The sequence below is a fragment of the Euprymna scolopes genome, chromosome 15, assembly GCF_053919585.1.
Source record: "Euprymna scolopes isolate OS-2025 chromosome 15, ASM5391958v1, whole genome shotgun sequence".
NCBI classification, from domain to species: domain Eukaryota; kingdom Metazoa; phylum Mollusca; class Cephalopoda; order Sepiida; family Sepiolidae; genus Euprymna; species Euprymna scolopes.
Window position 1 is genome coordinate 61,191,250 of NC_136496.1, and position 22,898 is coordinate 61,214,147.

Below are 22,898 nucleotides of genomic sequence, written 5' to 3' on the forward strand. Positions count from 1 at the left end.
ATAAGTCGTTTACATAGTCTGAAAGAGACTTGGCTCAAGTTAGTACCTTCTGTCATTCAAGTGGAGGAAGTTTATTGCTTATTGCCTGCAGCGCCGTCTCCAAGGAATGCCAACGGAGCTATCCAAACATTTCTTAAAAGGTCTGAATGGGTCTTTATTAGAGGCGCTTTCTCGATTCTCGCAATCTTCCGACCTTTTGCCACATTTAGCTGTGATTAGAGAACGTGAATAACGACTAGTTCATAGCAATTCTAGTTAGATATAAAAAATATAATGAAACTTTGAAGACAGGTGTTTGATTGCGACATTCTTCCCCAGTTCCCATCAGAGAAAAATGTACAATCTAATAAAATAGGAACTTATAAAACAATAAATACATTTACTATATATATATATATATATATATATATATATATATATATATATGCATGTATGTATATATATATGTATATGCATACATATATATATGTATATATATGTATGTATATATATAAATATATATATATATATTTATATATATATATATTTATATATATATATATATACATACATATAGCCAGCATTTCAGGGTCACAAGATTGAAAATCCATTTCGTCTATCAGAAACAAACTAGTATAATCCGTGACAAATTCGTAACTACAAGCTGAGAGCAAGCTCTGAAATAATATTTCAGTGCTGTTGAACTAAACCAAGGGATACTGGTACAAATTTTTGCATCTATACTTATCCATAGTTTCCGGAAAGAACATTTAAGCAAAGCTAAACGATACAAAGTTGAGGATGCCTTTAAGCTGGATTACAGCTGGGAAGCATCAGAAAAAAGTATACAAGAACGTAAACTAATAACATAACCAATGAAAAGATATTAGTCAAGACTGACACCATAGAAATTGTTTAAACTGCTGAGGTAATCGCCCTCGAAAACCAAATGACAGTTATCCATCGAGTAAATCTATATGGTACGCTTGTGGAAAACAAAGACATTGGGAGAATATTACACGACTTCAGGGTATTTAAAGAAAAACTTCAATTCTCAAGACTATTTACAATAAAACAAAGCCCAGGACAGAGTCTAAAAAACAAAGAAGGGTACATGTCAAAAGAGCTAGCACAGAATTCAATTCCATATAATTCGAATCAGGTATTGTCTCGTCTGCAGCTCTACACGAAAAGGGGAACGATTCAAAGCTAAAGCATACGCAGTCGTGGCCATCCAAATAAACCCAAATGCCACGTTCAACTTGAAAAGAAAGGGTAACACAGATGCCGAGCGTAACATCCTTCCAGTTGGAATAATTTGCTAGACTGTTTAGATTCTAAAGGGATTGCAAAATATTTCGCTAGAACGTGTAGATTAAAATGGATTGTCGGATTCGAACAATATAAAACAAGAGACATACGAATCTTATTGCGTATAATGAAACACTAATAAAGTGATTTGATTAATCAACATAGCATGAAGCTACAATTCCAAGCTTTGGCGACAAACCAAATTCTAAATTGCGGACCATCTGTTATGGGATGCAGTCTTTATCAAGATCTAATAACAACAACCTAAATAAACACTGGACGTAACAATAATCAAGAGTGTTGAGGATTTAACCATATTGTTCCAAAGACGATTTGACATAATTGGCAACTTTTCGGAGAAAGGGATTTAACTTAAAAAAGGATGCAGTACCCTACGTCGATACATCACAAAAGTTTCACATTAACATACGTGAAATACTCTAAAATATAATTAACAAATAAAATCAAAGCAGTAGTGTAATAAGGAACGCGGCAGAACACAAATTGGTGTTCAAGCAACATCAACACAAACTGAATAGAGTAATCAACATCAACACAAACTGAATAGAGTACTCAAGCGATTCCAAGAGTTGAACTAACGCACGAATTTAATGGTGCCAAATTCATCTACATACTGGATACCAAGATGGTTATTGGATTCTAAAATTGAAACTAGTAAACTCAGTACTAAACACATTCATAACACCGCTTAAGAGATACTGCATTGAGAAACATCCATTTTGTCTGGTTATATCTCAAGTCCCCTTTTAACAGAGAATGCGCTCCATGCAAGATTAGTGCGTTGAGAGTGATGGCAACACAGATGATGTTGTGATGTATAGACGATCTCAACACGAACAGGAATCAAATCAGATACAAAACCCATCCAGCAACTATGAAAATTGAACATATAATTCGTGTGTAATAGAAGCTACCAAACCGTAATGGAGTTGGAGGTTCAACACATTCTTATACGGCAGAAGTTTTCACGTCAAAACAGACTATAAGCCAATGACAATAACTTTTAATATGAATATAACTTCTGCACTTCCAAACTTTCAGAGAATTTCAGCTAAAAGATACAACTTTACTATATAATGTAAAACTGGGTGGATACTCACATTACCGGATTCCTTGAGTTGTTTTATTAATACAGAAAACAAAAAAAGTCATCGATCTTGGTCTGCGCATAAAATCTCCGATGTGCGTAGTCTTACAAGAGCAGAGCTAGTGCTAACCAATTAATCGAGATGGCTCATCGTTGTATAGCCTGAAACACAGAGAGAAGTACTCATGGATCTACACGAGTATTATAGTTTCAGAGAATGACTATCAGTAGAAAATGGTGTGCTACTGAAAAGATTATATGCTATTATGCCAATACACCTTCATAAGAAACCCTTGACTATTTACAGCAGGCATCTTAGGCATGACAAAACAATCCTACGAGCCCGACAGTCAGTACATTGATACGAGCCCAACAAACACATAATTGACATGTGCAAACAATGCAACGTATATCAGGGGTTCCAAAACCGTCAGCAGCACAAGAATTTAGTATAGTATGAAATCTTAACTAAACTATTAGGAAAGCCAAAAGGGCTAATGCCTATAGTGAACTTACGCTCAGAATAACACCTATTGTCGTGAAACTGCCTAGTAACGCTTAACTACTTTTCAACAGAAAGATAAATGACACATAGCTATGCATACAAACAACAAGGTCTAAAATCTAGACGATGTTATTAGTCGCTTGAATGTAACACATGGCAGATCTGCTACAGATTTGCCTCCATTATACAAAGGATGGCCGATCCTTTTACAAGACTAAAGCACCAATAGGTGGAAGCTGGCCAAGTACAAACTGTCTGAGAGGAACCCTAATCCTATATGGTGAAATGGGATGAAGGTGGTGTGATTACGCGTAACCGATACAATCTTCGTGATAAATCAGAATCTTCTGAAATCTATGACAAAACTTACGATGAAAAAGAGAATCATGCGTGTCAACAACCTGCAAGGGTACCACATAACTTTTAGGTAATTAGATCTGTGAGGGAAGTGACTGATGCAAACATGACTTATATTTACTTAACTTTATTACCTAGATTAACCCTATTAATTGTATTAATTTTAAAAGAAATAAAAACAAAGAAAAGTCAGAATGCTGTGAATCTGGGGTGGTAAAGATTCGTGAAGAAAATAATGCCATAAGTTTTAGTGGGAATGTCAGTATAAGTAACATTACTCTGATGGAAGACTCTTTTTTTCGCTTTCCCATGAGGCGGAACTGTGTTGTTGATTTAAATTTATATAACAACCTGTATTATAACATTATATTCTATTAATAAAAGCAACATAATACTTCGCCAGTACCTTAGAATCTTATTACAATTATTTTAACTTTCGGGTGAAGTCGGTTCAACCCGTTTAAAGTAAATGCTAGTGACATACACACACACACATACACACACACACAAGCACACATATATGTGTGTATATATATGTATATATATATAAATATATATATATGTATATATATATATATATATATATATATATATATATATATATGCCCAAAGCACCGTGTTAGGGGCCACCCCGTATACATGTGAACTTAACGAGACGTCTACCTTACCTCGCATTATTAACTACACCGATGTATATACTTATTTATTTATTATTATTTATCTATCCTAACCTTACCTTGTTCACTTAGTATAAAAATATATGCATGTATGTGTATATGTATATATATATGTATATGTGTGTGTATATGTCTATATATGTTTGTATGTTCATATTCTTATTAATATATATATATTTATGTAATTGTATATACGTCTATAGGGGTAGATGCGTGTGTATGTGTATGTATGTATATGTACATCTACTTCTTACTGGAGATGTATATCTCCACATGTATGCATATAGGTAGGTGTATATATATATGTATATGTTTCTGTATGTATATAGGTAGGTGTGTTTATATATATATATATATATTGTGAGTGCATAAGAGTTGTGTGTATGTGTGTGTATGTCTGCATATGGATTCATGTATGACTGCATATACATTGTTTATATATATATATATATATATATATATATATGTGTGTGTGTGTGCATATGTGTCTGTATATGAATGCGTAGAAATATATATAAATAAATAATATATGTATATGTATATATGCGTATTTGCGCGTGCAACGGATGTATTATAAAAAACAACCCATTATAAACTGATATGGACAATTCGATGTAAAGCGACTACGAAATTTTTAAATGAACACTGTATCTGTGAAAAATATGACATCTACACTAAACCTGTCCCTCTCTATCCTCCTCTCTTTCCCTCTCGCTCTACCTCTCTTTCCCTCTCACTCTCCCCTCTCTCTCACCTACTTTAGATACCTTACTGAACAAGCAAAAGACAGTTAAAATTTAAAATTGAAACTTCCCCCCTCTCCTTACCCCCTCCTTTTTTTCTTTTCTTTACCATCCAATTTTCACCTCCTCCTCCCTATATCATATATCTTCACCCACAACTACCTGAATCTGCTACCCCCACGCGAACAATACAATCTAATGTATCTTAACCCTCAAAACTAAAATATTATCAATACCCGTCTCCCCCTTATTATCTCATACCCCCTTTCCCCTTTCTTTTCTTTTTTTTCTTTTTCTTTCGTATTTCTTCTAAAACACTTCTTCCTAATACTAACAACCACTTCTGTAAGGTCTGATGAGGCTGTTGGATCGTAAACATAGTCCAACATTTTAAACCTATGTAACCAAACAGATAAAACGGTAATTAGGTTATTGAGAGTCCTCAATGAAAAAATAAAAAAAATACCATTATTATTATTATCATCATCATCATCATCATTGGTAGTATTATTGATATCATTATTATTATCATTATTTTCGTTAGATCATTATCATTATCATTATTGATATTATTTTCATTATCTTCCGGATTATTAATAATGTTAACTTTATCATTTTTATTATTTCCGTTAGTTTTAATTTTATTATTATTATTATTATTATTATTATTATTATTATTATTATTATTATTATTATTACTACTATCATCATTATTATCATCTTCATCCTAACCATCATTTTTATTATTACTATTATAATTATTATCCTTATTATAAATATTGTTAATATTATCTTTATCACCATCATTCTTGTGAACATCTGTTTTATTATTATTGACAATTAATATCATTATTATTATTATTATTATTATTATTATCATTATTATTATTATTATTATTATTATTATTATTATTATTATTATTATTGTTGTTGTTGTTGTTGTTGTTGTTGTTGTTTTTGGATCTCTGATTTTCATTAGTAGAAAGTTTAATTATATGTGTCTCTAAGAATTAATAGAATTCGTACTTTTATGTAAAGCTATCTGGGTTTTTTCATGCATATGTGCGTATGTATGTGTATTTGTCCTGCTAGGTTATAAATATGGATGTGGAAGCTTAAATGCAATTTTACTAACCTGTCATTTTCCCACCAACCCATTTTAATTCACTATCCCTCTTCAACTTGTCAAAGTAGGAAAACATGCAGAAAAAAACTTATGTTACCGCGTAATTTAGCAAACATATAAATATACAAGGGGCGTGCAATAAGTAATGCCCCTGATCCACTTCTAATAGGAGTAAAGCAACGAAACTTGGCACAGTTATTAGTCTTTCTCTACATAAACACCAGCCACAGTTATGCATTTCTCCCATCGTTTGATGCAGCTCTGGAGACCGTTTTTGCAGAACACCCCAGGTTGGTCCTCCAACCACGACGTGACTTCATAAATAAGGGCTGCATCATCTGGGAAACGCTTTCCTTTCTAAAACAACCTTATGGCTGGGACGAGGTTAAAGTCAGAGGGTGCAAAGTTAGGAGAGTAGGGAGGACGGGGAAGGATTTCATAACAACACGCCCGTGCTTCTGATCTGGCGACATGCGAGTTGTGGACCGGACGGTGTCCTGCAGAAGGAGGGTACCTTTGCTGATCTTGCCCCGCCTCTTGATTTTGATAGCTTCCCTTAATTTCCTCCAAAGTAGAGCATAATAGGCTCGTGTAATTGTGGTACCCTTTGCCCGGAAATCTGTCATCACTACTCCGCCCTGGTACCAGAAGACTGTAAGCATGACCTTGCCAGCGGAGTGCTGCATCCTTGCCTTCTTTGAAGGTGGTGAGTCCAGGTGCTTCCACTGCATTGACTTGGCTTTGATCTCTGGATCATAGTGATGGACCCAGGTTTCATCCTGTGTAATCAGTCTTTTGAAAAACTTTGACTTATCTTCTTGGCACATCTCCAAATTAATTCTCGAGCACTCGACGCGTTCTAGCTTCTGAAATGGTGTGAGCACCCTGGGAATCTATCTGGCAGACACCTTATGTATATGCAAATGGTCATGAATGATAATTTCCACAGACCCTGTACTAATCTTGACATCTTGGGGTATTTGGCGAATAAATGCGCCGATCTTCCAAAATGGCAGCCTCAACTTGACGTACAGATGCCTCATCAATGGCAGAAGGGGGGCGACCAGGTCTGGTAGCTGTTTCCACAGACTTTCAGCCATGTTTGAATTCACGATGCCAGCGTTTTACTAGGTCATATGATGGGGCATTATCACCATCAGTTTCTTTCATTTCATCAAAAGTCTCCTGTGGTGTGCGTCCTTTCAAATACAAAAACCGGATCACTGCTCGACATTCAACAGGCTCCATTTCATATTTCAGTTCAAACACCTATAAAACAGAAACCACAATTAGTTCAAAGCTGTAATTTGCCACATAACCCGTAGAGATATAAGTCATTGCACATGCAAAATTTCATCTAGATCAGATAACTGGTAGTGGGTCAGGGACATTACTTATTGCACGCCCCTCGTAATAAAACTACAAAGAATAACGAAAAGATTTTGATTGTCAACAAGCATCATTAATAGAAATTGATAAATTTTTCGCAGGCTTATTTTGAATTATTTATTGAAATACCGGTAATTACTTATCGCCGGATCGAAATTAACACTGTTGAAATTGTTCATCTAACATGGCGGACAACCAATTCAATTATTTATTAGTTATAAAAAAAAAAGAAAAACGAAACACAAATGAAAACTAGGTTTGGTGATATTCAAACGATAATGAATATATGATACAAGAAATGTCTACAAGCGTTCAATATAATAATCGACTAAATCCTTGGCTCATTTACCAGGTCCAGACGAATTTCAGACTGAAAACTTTTTAATAGATAGTCATCGCTTGTCAAGACCTATGAACTGATCGAAGATAAGGATTAATGAATATTGGGTAGACTATGAGACAACACCGTCATGATTATGATTGAACAGGTATTTTTGGTTTTTTAATAGGGCTGCTCAACAAAAAAATTATTAATATTAAACTTAAAAACGACCAAGTTATAGCTAGCTGATAAGCAGCTAAATAGTACTGTGTTTCAGTGATGAAATTTTCGTTTACTTTAAGGTACTGATAAAGAGTAAGGAAAATTATTTACAGTTGTCGTAGCTACACGAGTATTTGTTGCGAATGTTCTGCAGGGAGACTACAGATTGAAGTTCAGTCGATCACCTTCCATAAAAATAATAAAAGAGCAGAGATAGACATGCAACGTATCGTCTGTGAGAAAGAAAAGGTTCTCGCCCACTAAATTGCGATTAGTTGTATTTACTTTCCTCTCACCGGAGAAAAATGTGACACAAGGTAGGATTTAGGGGTCAGCACATGGCGACTTAGATCATGGCTCTTACAATTGCTTCACTAACTCTCTCACCATTCCTGTAGAAAGCGCTTCAGATAACTAACAATGAACTGATTGTTTATAAAATGAGAAAGCAAGGCCACTTAGGGAAAATCATATGGAACTTAACAGAATGTGTACCAAAACCCAACCGATAAAGCACCTGCATTTACAATGACCCCCTTTTTTACGAACGGATTGTTGAAAAACTATTTTGACTGGTATGCGTAGCAACACGAAAAAGACGAATGTCGCCACCTAATTCGTTCCTTGTGAACTATTAGCTATAGGGGTAAATAAAAATAATAAATAAGCCTTTTTGTATTGACTTTATGTTGACTTCATTTACCTTTTAGAGTGTAATAAGAACGTATCGGCTAATTTGTTGTTTTAGCGTCTTGTCGTCTATATAGGGCATTATCGCGTTGACACACTGGTCCCGTTAGATCACCGATGTTAAGCAACGATTCGTCTGGTCAATACTAAAAGTGAGTGACCATTTTGGAAATCCCAGGTGATGTATGTACTGTCCACTTATCTCGGCATTGTTTCCAGTCGCCTATGACTTCCTCTTGCCACTGGATTCAAGCAGTGCCGGTTCAAGAGAGGTGTAGTTAGCGATTGCGCAACACAGATATATAATTATACGCACAGTAACCTTTACAGGGGTATCCATTTTCTTTTGAAACTGAACGGAGACGTCGAAATATTGTATCGTTTATTAGTGGTTTTTGGTGGCAAACACAGAAGTAAACAAAGTGAAATTAATACTGAAACGTTTACTACTGATTATTCACCAGTTATCAATGTAGAACATCCACCCCAAAACAAGGGTTAATGAGTTAATAGCAGTGCTCTGTCTTTGAATGTATATGGCTGTTTTATATGCATAGATGCTTTTACCATGCATTTTGCGAAACGCTGGGATCATCTAACAGTTTTCATGACAATGTTAACAACGGCTTTCATATAAGTCTTTCATTTAAAATCTGCAGTGAAAGTTAAGCTTTACCGCTAATCAAAGCAAGTAACTTCATAAACGATAAAAAACTTCATTTCAACTAGAGTGAAACAAGGGTCGAAATGTTGTCAGTAGTAGATAAAAAAACTTTGGTTTGGATAAATTCAAAGTAATAACTATTCGTCATTTCTGGTCAAAAACCGATCACATCGATTTTCCCAAATGTCAGTAACCTGTATATCAAATTTCGAGTCTGTAGAGTAGAAACTGATAGAGTTATTTCGTAGGGAAATGTACACAAACACACAGATACACACACAGAGACTTTCACTTTTATATATATATATATATATATATATATATATATATATATATAGTAAGTTATAATATATATATATTAAGTTATAATATATATATATATATATATATATATATATATATATATAGTAAGTTATATATATATAGTAAGTTATAATATATATATATATATATATATATATATATATATATATATATATAGTAAGTAAGTTATAAAATAAATATAGCGATTAAGCTACACTGATTATTCCGTGTTTCATCCACTCTAGGAGTCTTCAGGCTGACGAATCCTAGAGTGGAGGAAACGCGGAATATTTAGTGTATCTTAATTGCAATTTTTTTAAAACTTACTAACTAGCTCAACCTACCTATTCAGCACTGTTGAAGTAAATACTTAAAGTTTACGCATAAATTTATACTTTCGTATATTAATTTATGTGAGTAAATGAAGTAGTTGTATATATATATATATATATATATATATATATATGTGTGTTTCATATTTCTACAAATAAATATTTCATATAAAGCTGCTAGTGAGAAAAGCATCTTACAGTGCTTGTATAAATAGAAACAAACACAGTAGTTTGCCTAACAATAGTGCACTTACAAAAGTACAAGGTGCCTTAAATAAGTTTCCAGACTTTTTCGTATTGACACTATAATTGGCAGTACACACATGAAACGCTAGTCCTCTTCGAAGTAATCTCTTCCAATTGCAATGCACCTGTTGTACCGTTTCAACAACTTCTAAAACGGTTCTATGGAAGTTCTCTTGTGTGAGTGCATTAATGACTCCTGTCACAGCATCTTTCATCTCCTTAATTGTCTCATAACGACAGCATCTAAGGTTTTCCTTGAGCTTAGGGAAAAAGCACATGTCACAGAGAGCACGGGCTGAACTATAGGGAGAGTGAGGAAGTGTCTTGATGCTAATTTGGGCAAATAGTCTGATTTTTTCTGAGCACCCTTGGGACAGACTTCGCGCAAATCTTCTTCATCTTTAGGGATACTTGTGCATACAGTTTCTACATTGACATCAACTGTGTACATTGTCTCTGTAGACAAACCCCATTTCTTTTCGATGAAGTTCTTTATTTCACCAATCAAATCTGTTGTTCTGACTTTTTTTACTCCTCCCACACCTCGGATCATCTCTCTCAGACTCTCTACCTTTTTTGAATTTCTTATGGTACTCGAAAACTAATGCTCGATTGATGCGAGATCGCTCAAAAGAATCTGAAGCATTCAATACGTTTCTGTGGCATTTTTCTTAGTTTAAGACAGAACTTTATTGCATATCGTTCTTATGAAGTGTCCTCTTGTCCATCGTTCTTATGAAGTGTCCTCTTGTCCATCGTTCTGATGCAGTGTCCTCTTGTCCAGATCGTATTTTTGAAAGTCACCAGCTATAGCAATCATGCTTTAGTAGAGTATATTCCAATTCCTGTTGTAGCTGTTCATTTGAACCTTAAATCCTAAAACCTGGTTAGTGATCCCATAAGATGTACAGCATGACCAGAAAGAATTTTGAAGAGTTTACGACAATTTTTAATGCGTGTATAAAAACGTCTGTAGACTTATTGAAGGTACCAAAGTACTCGTCATGTTTTGAGGTAATAATTCAGCTAATAACTGTCATGGCGATTAGCCGTAACTGTACTGTATCTGGATAAGTATATTTTATCCATGAAATAGGTAAGTCAGCTTACACTTTGAAGCAATCATTTATACTATACCTGATTAAATTAGTTTGATATAACACAAAACTTTAATTTGGTGATTTTCTGCAAAATTACCGTCAGAACGTATGTTAGCAATTACTTAGTGAGGATTCAATTCATATTTTTAGCGTTGAGTAAATTGATTTTACTTAATTGATTCGCATAGCTTAAAATAATTTACTCTATTAATTATATGTAGGCGCATAAAATGTTCTATATCATTCAACCACGGTAGTGGTTGTTGAATATATGCTTAAGTCCGAAATTGAATGAATCGAGACACATTCAAACCCCCACCACTAATTTCGTTCCCAACCAAATTTCAAACAGGTTATATAGTTGGATAGAACACCTCATTAGCTACATTTTGAAAAAAAATTCGAAAATTGGTTCAGTAGAAAAAATGTTACAATAAAATATGTGGGTTCACAAACAGGAGAGTAAGTACATACATAAGTGACTAACGCTTTTTTTTTATTTTGCATAACTTTTTTTGTATATAAACATTTTTTACTGCGATTTTGCCAATATGACATGTTAGCGTAACGGTTAGAGTACCGGGGGTTGGTGGAAAGATTTTAGGTCCAATCCCGTGTATCGGTTTTTTTTATAATTAAAAAACCGAACTTTTTTTTAATAACTAATTTTTTTTAACTCTCCTTATGATTTTATAGCAAAAAATGGTGAATTTATCGATTAAAAATATTAGTGAATTCTATGATATACATATTCTTTGAATGAACTCCAATTTTTCGTTATCATATTTGATGAAAAATGTAGTCATTTCAGTACAACTACTGTGATTCGAAATTAAATTGAAAATGTTATATGTTACCGTAACGGGTATAGAGCCAGGATTGGTGGATAGATTTTAGGTTCAATCCCATGTAATGTTTTTTTTTAATTAAAAACCGATGAAAATCGAACTATTAATATGCTAACAACTCGCCGGTTCCAAGTTATTATCATAACTACTACTCTTAGAGCTGCTGCTGCTGCTGTGAGATCGTGTCTTGTCCATATTATCATCAGCAGCAGTGAACCTGCTTGCCTAGTTTCGGAAGTAAATAAGTCGAATAATACATGTGAATTTAAAAGACTAAAAAGAAGAAAATACTAGTGAGAGTGGCAGAGACAATCAGAAGAAGCCAGAAAAAAATGGATAAAATAAAAGGTTTAGTTTTTATTTTATTTTAGTAGAAGAAATGAAAGAAAAAACAACACAACTTTATTTAAACTTACTAGGAAATACTGAAAATTGTTTAAAGATTTTTAAAGGTAAATTAAAAAAAAGGATAAAAGCAGACGTACCTTTAAATGTCGATGACAATTAAACTTAGATAAAAAAAAAGGTTTAGTTTTTATTTTATTTTATTAGAAGAAATGAAAGAAAAGGCAACACAACTTTATTTAAACTGACTCGGAAATACTGAAAATAGTTTAAAGATTGTCGAATTTTTATTTTATTATTCATTTATCTCATTCGTTCAGGGAATGAAAGAGAAATATTTTTTTTTAGAAAAACAGACAACATTGTCGATTATTCCTGTATTTTTCTCATAAAAATTAATACTTTTATTATATCATAATTAGGATCATTTAATTCATTTTTATGTAAATTATAAAATTATTAATTTCATCTACTAACTAACTAACTAATGAATTAATTTTATTCAAACAATTTTCACTACATAAATATATGCAAATAATAGGGGGGAAATAAGTTCAATCCAGCGACTGACACCCTTTCTAACTCAACAATAAACAACAACATATGCAAATAATAAATAAAATATTTATCAATATTCAAATTTTATTTTTAGATGCAATATTTTAAGTCTAAAAAATTCTTATTTTTTACTTTACTAGAATATCTTGTTCTTTACTTTTCCAGGTTGAATTTCTTGTCCTTTACTTTTCCAGGTTTAATAAAATCTTAAGACTATTACTTTTCATGCGCGGATTTTTCCATATAATAAATTTATTATCATAATTTATTTATTATGTAAATGTTATTCTATATAAATTTATTAACATCATTTATTTATTATATAAATGTTATTGTATATAAATTTATTAACATAATTTATTTATTATATAAATGTTATTGTATATAAATTTATTATCATAATTTATTTATTATATAAATGTTATTATATATAAATTTATTATCATAATTTATTTATTATATAAATGTTATTGTATATAAATTTATTATCATAATTTATTTATTATGTAAATGTTATTCTATATAAATTTATTAACATAATTTATTTATTATATTAATGTTATTCTATATAAATTTATTAATATAATTTATTTATTATGTAAATGTTATTGTATATAAATTTATTAACATAATTTATTTATTATATAAATGTTATTGTATATAAATTTATTAACATAATTTATTTATTATATAAATGTTATTGTATATAAATTTATTATCATAATTTATTTATTATATAAATGTTATTATATATAAATTTATTATCATAATTTATTTATTATATAAATGTTATTGTATATAAATTTATTAACATAAAACATAATTTATTTATTATGTAAATGTTATTGTATATAAATTTATTAACATAATTTATTTATTATATTAATGTTATTCTATATAAATTTATTAACATTATTTATTTATTATGTAAATGTTATTGTATATAAATTTATTAACATAATTTATTTATTATATAAATGTTATTATATATAAATTTATTAACATAATTTATTTATTATATTAATGTTATTCTATATAAATTTATTAACATAATTTATTTATTATGTAAATGTTATTGTATATAAATTTATTAACATAATTTATTTATTATATTAATGTTATTCTATATAAATTTATTAACATTATTTATTTATTATGTAAATGTTATTCTATATAGATTTATTAACATAATTTATTTATTATATTAATGTTATTCTATATAAATTTACTAACATAATTTATTTATTATGTAAATGTTATTCTATATAAATTTATTAACATAATTTATTTATTATATTAATGTTATTCTATATAAATTTATTAACATAATTTATTTATTATATTAATGTTATTGTATATAAATTTATTAACATAATTTATTTATTATGTAAATGTTATTCTATATAAATTTATTAACATACTTTATTTATTATATTAATGTTATTCTATATAAAGTTATTAACATAATTTATTTATTATGTAAATGTTATTCTATATAAATTTATTAACATAATTTATTTATTATATAAATGTTATTCTATATAAATTTATTAGCATAATTTATTTATTATATTAATGTTATTCTGTATAAATATTTTAACATAATTAATTTATTATATAAATTTCATTGTGTATAAATTTATTAACATAATTTATTTATTATATAAATGTTATTCTATATAAATTTATTAACATAATTTATTTATTATATAAATGTTATTTCATATAAATTTATTAATATAATTTATTCATTATATGTTGGAATAAAAAGTCATATAACTGACAGTAGCTAACCTGAAATGAAGTTGCGAAAAAATACAATCTTTTTCGCGACCTTCTTCTCAGGTCTTGTAACCACAGTAACAAAAATAAAGGAATAATTCACTCTTAACAAAGGAGGAAGGTTTTTATAACAGTTACCTTACTCTATTAGTATAAATAACCACAAGGCTATTGTTCTTCTTGATTGTTGGAAGACCATCCTCACCTCCGGCAGCCACACTCAGGTAAGCTATGTATTATTCACCACACTCTCCCAAGAAAAGAAAAAAAAAGAAAAAGTGCATTATATATATATATATATATATATATATATATATATATATATATATATATATCTTCATAAAAAAACTAAGTTGGCGTGACCCTGCAGGGGGACTAACAGGTGCTAGGCCTAAGTCAAGGGCCACCTGGAGGTAACAGTGGTTCAGGGTACCCTCATTCTGTCCCTTAGCCTAGGCTCCGCTGTCGGTTGTAGTTTATAGTCCTACCCAAGACTACTTCTATTGAGCAGGTAATAGACTAGGTCTACCCCTTCGTCTCTTTCGAGGTGCACAATCACTGCAGTACCATTTCTGTCTAGCGGGTGGAGCCAAGTCAATTCCAACACACTCAAAATGATACCACTCATCACAGGAATCGCAGCATATCATATCTTGGTTCCCTGGAGGTCTATTGCAGGCAGGACACAACCAAATGGTGCCATCTCCTTCCGAAAATGAACTAGAGGATTCCTGGTTTTGATTGCTACCTGCAGCAACAGGCGAGGATGCACCCGCCTGATTCGGTTCACTTTCCCCAAGATCATCATCACATTGCGAAATTTCTATTGGATATAAATTCTTTAGTGAATGGACGCTCACCAAACCATCGCCCTGTCTGACACGAACTGTCCTCACCACTCCATCTTGTCCTGGGAGAACCTCAAGTATAGTACCCAACATCCAAAAGGATCGTGGTTTTAAAGGGCCCTTGACCAAGACTACATCATTTCTTTTAATGCGATTCTGAAATGGTATCTGAGATCTTCCTGGCATCCTTCCTCTAAGATCAAGGAGGTACTCCTTGCACCACAGTTCTCTAAATCTCGACAGCCATTCATTTCGTAATTCAATCGTCTCGATCAACCTTCTCCGGCTGGGAGGAACCATGGTGGAGAGATCATCTCTTCCCAACGGTACCAATAGACCAGGGCTTTTATTGGGTCTAATAAACATATTTGGTGTGATAATCATTGATTGCCTGTCAGCGGACTCTTGATAAGTAAGGGGCCTGTTGTTTACAGCCCGCTGAATATCTGAGACAATAGTTAGGAAGGTATAATAATCTACCTTACCCCTACCAATAACCTTGTATAGGCAATATTTTAAAGTCTTGATGCTACGCTCCCATACTCCTCCAACCCAGGGGGAAAATAGAGGAATTGTTTCCCACTTAATGTTACATGACCCAAATTTGGCCTGGTAGTCCTGGAGAAGACAAAGGCGCTTAAACAGTCTTCCACTACCCAGAAAGGTTTTTGCGTTGTCGCTGAGAATTGACTCTGGAACACCATGTGCATTAGTAAATCTGACTAGAGCCTGAAAAAAGGACAATATACTCATGTCTGGCACCACCTCTATATGCACTGCTCTTACACTCAAACAAGTGAACAACAACAGATACATTTTTTCTCACTGTTACCCTCCTTCACCCAAAAATGTCCTGTGAAGTCCACTCCAGTATTCCTATAAGGAACCTCAAATTCGACACGAGAAGTTGGTAGATTGGCCATGTTCTCAGGCAGCACCGGCCTAGAATTGTATCTTTTACACCTTGTGCAGGAATTCAGGGCATTTTTGACTGCCTGCTTCCCTTGAGGTACCCAGTATCCTCGACATCTCAATTCCGTTAAGGTTGACCCTGTACCTAGATGGGAACATTTAAGATGGCAGTCTAATATCACAAGTCGGGTCAGGTGATGATTCTTGCCCAGCAACAAGGGATTCTTAACTTCATAAGAAAACTGAGAAGACCTGTCCAGCCGTCCATGCGAGCGGATCAACCCTTCCTCATCCAGAAAATGATCTAGCACCTGAACACGATTAGGTGCAGGCTTTACCATAGGATTCCGCAGGTAATTCAATTCAGCCGTAAATTCCTCCTGTTGAGAACATTTTATTAAGTAAATTGCGGCTTTCTTGTTGTAGTTGTCTTCCCTTTTCCTCATCAAGCCGATGAATCGGAAGACAAAAGAAGTTACCCTCAACAAACGGGTAAACGTAGAGAACCGCCGCATGGAGATCACCGAAGCACACTCCTCATCCACAATCACAGCAAAATTTGTTGATGAACGAACAATCTGCTGGCATCTATCATCAAGGCAGGGCAACTCCTGCTCCGGCCAAGTCAAGACCCCACCGCGCAACCAAGAAGGGCCATGGTACCAAAAGTCAAAGTTGTCTCGGAACTTTCTTATCGTTAATCCACGAGTGATTAAGTCAGCCGGGTTTTCGGTGGTAGAAACATACCTGAAGGTCGGCCTGATGCCGTAGTTTGTTTCCAAATCCAGGCTCATTAGCAGAATATCCTTTAACCTGTTTCTAGCAAAGATGCTTTTACTAGTCATCGTTTCTGATAAAATCCATGACAATACTACTTGTGCATCTGTTACCACACACAACCTAGAAGGGCGGACACCCTTGCATCCTACCAAGATAGTGGGCAAACACTTCAGAGCAAGAAATACCGCCATTAGTTCTAAAGTTGGTAATGTCTTATCCTTCACTGGAGCCACTCGTGCTTTGGCAAAGATCAATGCAGAATTGTTGTACTGAACATAGTAGGCTGCAAATCCATATGCTTCTTTAGAAGCGTCACAAAACAGGTATAACTCTCCAGTTCGGTTCCCGTCATGGGCCTGTCTGCAGAAATGCATGCCACTCAATTTTGAAAAGTCTTCTGCCAGGTTCCTCCAAAAAGACTGAAACTCTGGAGGGATTTCTTCATCCCATTGCACACCTCGCTTCCATAATTCTCCCACCAAAATCCTACTCCTTATAGTCACAGGCAGGCAAAGAGATAAGGGATCAAATACCTTTGCCGATTCCGAAAGGATTTGCCTCTTAATAGATTCACTCGGATCACACTTAACAGGAGAAGTGCGGAGCTTTTCTGAAATAGGATCATACCGGTACCCGAGCACCATCTCCCATCCGGCCTCATGAGTACTCAATGTACCATCCTTCCTCATCTCCTCCCTAAGGCTGTCGCAGTTTGAGTTACAGGACTGCACCACAAATCCACCTTCCTGCAACCGCCTCCTAACCTGGGAATACAGCCTTACAAGCTTTGCTGGGTCAGACTCAGGTTGTCGACATAGAATTGGTTCTCCATCGCAACTCGACATTCATCAAAGGGATATTGGGCTGCATGAAACTTCAAGATACTCCCCAATATAAAGGGACTCGAGGTGAACCCGAAAATCAGCGTGGCATAGCGGAAACATCGAAGGCGATCACCATCCTTCACAAAAAACAGAACCTGTTCTTCTCTGCCTCCAGTGCAAGGTGAACCATCAAGAAAGCTTTCCTGATGTCTGCAATCAAGACAAACTTATTCGATCTAAAACACATCAACAGGTCCAACATATCTCCTGTCATATTCACACCAGAGTATGCAGCCTCGTTAAGAGAAGCAGAGCCACCGACCTTCAAGCTACAGTTAAATACAGGCCTGATTTTAGTAGTCGCTGCCGGATCCGTCTTGAAAACTGGCCGATGAGGTACCCATACGTTGTCCACAAAATTTTGAGGATCCACCTGTATTTCCTCAATGATGCCCTCTCGTAGCTGCTGAAGGAATACATTTACATACTCCTGGTACAGCCCCTTCTTCTCCAGGCTCCTGACCACACGATCCAAAACGTGCAAAGCAATAGCATGATTGGAAGGAACCAGAGCCAGCTTATCTGCATGCCAGGGTAATTGCACATGATATTTGCCATTCCTGAATGTTATAGATTCCTGGAACGGCCGAATCATACCCTGATCATATCCTGAAATCTCTTCTCCGTCCTGAATGCCCAACGACTCAATGCTGAACATTTTCTCTAATCCTCTTTTCACATCGCTAGAGGGAAAGACATCCACCCAGGGGTATGCATAGGTAGGATCGGCTTCCAGGATGAAGCAAACATCCGATGATTCCACTTGGGGAGTATTCTCCATCACTGCACTGAACAAAGTAGAATCTCTTGAAATAGGGGCAGGATTTATAGAGAAAAAGTGTCCACCTCACCAAAGGGAATCAAACCAGCAGGAACAGAGAAAGCTCGACCCCCCAAACAAGGCACCAACTGTAAGGGACCCAAATGTTGCACCAGATCCAGACCCATAATTCCACTTATAGCCACCAAATCAGTGCCAGACTCAAATTGCCCAGCCAGAGAACACCCAGTTCGTTTGAAGTGTTCCAACAGAAAATGCCAATTTTTTAGATATAAGGATAGGTCCAATGAGTTGGCAACCAGTACCGGAAAGTGCCACACATGACCAGACCCTAAGTCCACATCCAATTTCACCTCTCTGTATACTTGCTCACATTCTCCAAGAAGTGTAGTCAGCCTCAAATGACAATCCAAACCGTCAGAACTCAAGGAACCCAAGGAGTGCAAGACATCACCAGACAAATACGTTCTGCCACTGCCAGTATCCAATAGGCAGTTTACAGAGATAGTTCTTCCTCCTCGACCGAAGGTAACACAAATCAGAGGAGGTAGTTTACTCGAGTAACCAGAAGGAGACCGATAATCTGAATCTATGCGGAAAGAAACATCTCGGGTTGTAGTTGCTCTAGATTTTGAAACGGTTACCCGAGAATTGTTTCGATGGATATCCGAAGAACCAGGCAACCCGCCGCTTTTAATTAGCAAGCGTCTAATAGCCTCACTGGTGTCTCGCATCAAAACTGACAGAGAAGGAATTCTAGAGCCACATAACATATATATTTAATGTGTTATATGACATATAAAAATTTCCACAATCAAACAATGCCGCGGCTCACACACATTATAAAGGCCTCGGTCCGAAATCCTACATTTGATTTGTTGGATTGTGAAAATCATTATATATATATATATATATATATATATATATATATATATATATATATATATATATATATATATATATATATATATATATAATCGAGATAAGACACTGATTAGAAATCAGCTGAAAAATTCTGATAGATATTACTTGAAGTAATACTTTCAAGGCGATCGTAGCCAAAAAGGAGCAGCTACGCTTTTTTGTTATATAGGATTACTGCCTTCTCCCCTGGACCAATATTCTGCATAGTTCCGATAATGGACTGCTCAGGTTGTATCAAATTCCATTTTACAATTATCTCTATATTGTTATCATTCACCACTCAAAAAACTATTTTCAATATTTGTGCTGAAAAGCCAAATAAGTGTCTATTCACAGCTGAACATTTTGGTCACCGCATTTCATTTCCTCTGATGATATGTGCTATTATAGAAAATCCATGGATTAAGGAAATCAACATAACCCCCTTCTATATATTCCTTTTGTCAAAAAATAAATTCACAATTCGAATATATGTGTCTATATGCTGTTTTTTTTCATAATTTAAATATAACCACTAAACTTATATATATATATATATATATATATATATATATATATATATATATATATATATATATATATATATATATATATATATATGCGCGCGCGTGTGTGTGTTTGTGTTTGTATGTGTGTGTCCGTGTGTCACTTTTTAAAACGAATAGCATAATTGTAATCAGCAGGTTACAGAGAGTTTTTTTTTAATTCTTCGTGTTTTATTTGGTGGTTGAATTTAACATCTCATGTATACCGGAGATAAATGGAGTTTCAACTCAAAATATCGCCGGTGTACAAAAAATGAGAAAATGTTCACTGAAAATGATAACAACAAAATATCTCATATCTACCTGAGATGTTAAATACAAAAAATGTTAACCACAGAATATTTCGGTCTTAGAGATGCTCACTACAAAATAATATTAACTACAAAATAATGTTAACCACAAAATAAAATTAACTACAGAAGAATGTTAACTACAAAATAATGTTAACTACAAAATAATGTTTCCTGCAAGATAATATTAACTACAAAATGATATTGACTACAAAATATTTCTGGTCTAAATGAAATATGAACTACATCTATTACTGTAGATCAATTAAAACTGATGCCAGAACATTTCAACGGCAATTTTGTATTTTAAACGACTCTGATGATACACTGGCTTATATGATTTGACTTATTTGCGTAAAATCATAAAAGATGAGAAATTTAATGAGATTTTAAAATTTGAAATCATTTTCGTAAACGTTCACTAAAGAACGCAACAATTTAGTCCACTATTGTAAAACTTCTTGTAAGCAGGGTGAATTTTCACATGGTTAATTGATTGTAAGCAAATGTAGACTATATCCAGCATTAGTTGACCTTTTCGAGTAATGTATACTTGCTTTCAGCCTACTGCTGTTAAATTTGCGTGCGAGTATCGATGTAACTATTAGGGTATGATGTTCTCATTTTCATTGTCTCAGGATCAGGAGCTAGATATTCATTATATTTCAAACGCACTTGAATCTAAATTCACTGGAATAAATCAGCGAATTAATAGGGAACATATCCAAGGTTAACTGAAATTTTGTTACACTTTACGTATAGTCCTTTCGTTTATTAGTTAATAATAACGAGATTAGACAAATATTTTAGATTCCATTAAAGTCTGACTTCATCATTGTAGAAAGACAAGTGATTTTGTCCAGACTGACCTATTGATTTTGTAAGAGAATTATTGCCTTTATATTCCGGCGCCCTTTAATCGCGAGCGATAGTGACTATAATATGAAAGTATTTTTCTCTTCCAGTAAAGTCCGTTCGTGTTTTTTTTTACAATGGAATCACCACTTATCAAAGCCAAGAGGCCACTCGAGGATAAAGTTTAAAGAGTGCACAGTAGTCAAAGGGACGATATCATAGTAATCGTTAGAAGTGTAAATTTGGTAAATTGGATTACTTAAGGGGGACGGCTCATCAAGAACTTGTTAACATTGGAATTGAAGACGGTCATACTTTAGTCAGTTGGAAAGCAGGTAAACGGAAGCGTGTTCCACAGGTGTGCAGTTCTAAGAAAGAAGGGGTGTTCATGGAATCTACGTTTAAATTTAGGCATAGATAAAAAGTGGTGGAAATTATTGATAGTGTTTTCAGCCAGACGAGTGTTTCTCATGAATGTTTGTCCTTGTTGGCATAGATTTGAGTTCAGACGAGCACTTGCCATGAAAATAACGATGAAACAGAGACAGGCTCGCAATGTTTCTTCTGTGAGAAAGACGTTACAGGGACGAGAAAAAGGTATCCCCCCCACTAGCCTACGAAGTCTATTCTGAACTCTGTCAAGGCAGGATAAGGTCTTCCGAGCAGAGCCTGCCCAGATGTGACAGCAATACTCCATCCTTGGACTTACCTGGCTCTTCTATAGGAAGAGAATTGCATCAGCAAATAGATATCTACTGGATTGGTAAACGGATCTCACTATTTTCCAGCGACCTTGGCAACAGATTGGATGTACGAGTTCCATTTTACATCAGGAGAAAAGGTCAAGCAAAGCCGCTTGTCAAAATATGGAGCCTCCCAAAGACAAGAGCCATTCATTTCAATTGGGGATCAGAATGGGGATCAGAATGGTGATAATGTAAAGATAGAAGCTTGGTTTTAGATGAATTAAAAGTAACCAGCCACATTTTCTCCCATTGTATTACATGCACAAGATCAGAGGAGAGGGAACCAGAAAGAACTTGGTCGCTTACGGTCTTTGATGTTCTGCCATAGATGGTGCGAGTGTCTCCTCCATAAAAAAAGACAAGGGATCTGAAATCACGGTCGTAGGAAATCAAGTAAACAGGGATAATTTGCTTTCAATCTTTCTTAAGGGATGAATTTACTAAATGGAGTCTAAAGCTTCACATTCTTAAAAGAATGTCGACGATATTTTTGTTCTTCTTCTATACTTATCGATTAAATGTCTTACAATTCCACCTTTATATATAAAAATGGTTGTATATTTTGTTCGGATATGCTATAAATTAACATACTAATTAATTTGGTTATTGGTATTCTGAGCAAATACATTACGGTAAGCAAAATCCACTATTAAAAATATTGTATTCTTACGTCTACATAAAGACTTGCCATACAAAGTCACAAGTTTATAGTATTATGCACTTATC